The following is a 1,628-nucleotide window of genomic DNA, read 5'->3' as shown; positions in this document are numbered from 1 at the left end:
TGACAGTCATTAGTAAACCATGAAGCGAAATATTTCAATAAAATATTGTAGATGGCGTTGTACTCAACCTATTAGAGGAACCTTATCATTATGGATTTCGTAGACACTAGAATTCAATATTCTATTGCTTGATTCTATTACACACTTTGTTATTGTTATTACTTTATTATTTATGTTATATTGTAGGTGCTACCTACGAGTAAAAAATATTAAACTGAAATCCTCAATTCATCACTGACATACCTCAGTCACAGAATACAGTGAATTATTTTTTTTGTTTAAGTAATGCAATTATCTTTAAGCAATTTAATAAAAAAAAATAAAAAACGCAAATAAAATGTCGAAACAAAATAAAAAAAGTGATTAAAGTGACCATAGGCGAGATAGCGGTCAAACGTCGACCCATCAAACGTAAAAAAAATAAATATAGGTATTTATATAAAAATATATTATTAACAGGTACCACAGAAATATTATTGTATATTGATAGGTACTTCGGTACATTATGGGGAATATTAGGAATGGTAGTTTTGGTCACAAACACCTACTCTGCTCTTCCCGTGGGTGTGGAACCGCTAACTACACACATTTAATACAGAATAGGCCATAGTGCTTTCTGATAAACATAGATCTTTATAAATTGTATTGAGCACAATTTGGATAACTCTAATGTGGAGGAGCCCTGTCGTTGATCAGTGGAGTTTCACAGATTGTGAATATGTACTCCTCATGAGTCATGAAGTCATGAATTTATTTCTATTTGCATTTTGTTTTGTTTATTTTTCTATGTTTCTTATATATAATTTTAATTTATATTTGTGATTATTACCTATCTATTTACTTTGTTTTGTAGCACCATAATTCAACTCAATAACAATCAGTGTCCGGCCAAATATTTAACAAAGAGTAATCAAAAGAGAACTCTATTTCAATGTAAAATGATTTAAAATAAATAATTTCTCAATTTTATTCAAAAGAAAAATGTTTTCAATCAAAGATAAAATATACAAATCGATTAAAATGTGAATGTGATGAATAATTTTGACCGAGATATGCAAGGACCGTGTGGCCTAATGGATAAGGCGTCGGACTTCGGATCCGAAGATTGCAGGTTCGAGTCCTGTCACGGTCGAAATCATCTTTTTGTTTTTGATAATTTTTCTCTTTTAATATTGTGAAAAAATTAAATTAGTATATTTTTACCTAATGAATTCCTATATATTTTATTGTTTACGCTGTTGTTGTGTTTATCTGCCTATTTGATTACACACCTGACTGGACTACGTACTAATTTCAATAAAATTATGTTTCTCTTTAAAAGTATTTCAATAAGATATTATAATTACTAAACTTATTTCTTCTAACTTAATGTTAAAAATAATAAAATATTTAACTGCCATCTAGAGATTTTTTTCAAAACTACTTCGAATGCTAGCGTTTGGTACAAGTAGTGCTTAGTACAAGTAGTTCTACGTTATAACACTAGATGGCGCTAACTTCAAATACGAAAGATAACACAGTAAACATTTTTTGTTTACTCTATAAACCTTGGAAATGGAGTTTAAAATATAACAGTGCACGTAATTATTGTGATATGAATAATATTTAGTAGGCACTATGATTAATCT

The 1,628-nt window shown here is 28.9% G+C and overlaps 1 non-coding gene across 1 annotated transcript; it reads left to right on the top strand.

Annotated features, from left to right (window-relative positions):
• Positions 1-1,059: 1,059 nt before the first annotated feature.
• Trnar-ucg (transfer RNA arginine (anticodon UCG)) lies at positions 1,060-1,132 on the top strand. Its single transcript has one exon. It is a non-coding gene; the product is annotated as a tRNA-Arg (tRNA).
• The last annotated feature ends 496 nt before the right edge of the window (positions 1,133-1,628 follow it).

This window comes from Spodoptera frugiperda, chromosome 1, assembly GCF_023101765.2.
Source record: "Spodoptera frugiperda isolate SF20-4 chromosome 1, AGI-APGP_CSIRO_Sfru_2.0, whole genome shotgun sequence".
NCBI lineage: Eukaryota > Metazoa > Arthropoda > Insecta > Lepidoptera > Noctuidae > Spodoptera > Spodoptera frugiperda.
Note: the sequence above shows the minus strand (reverse complement) of the source record. Positions and strands in the feature narration are given on the sequence as shown.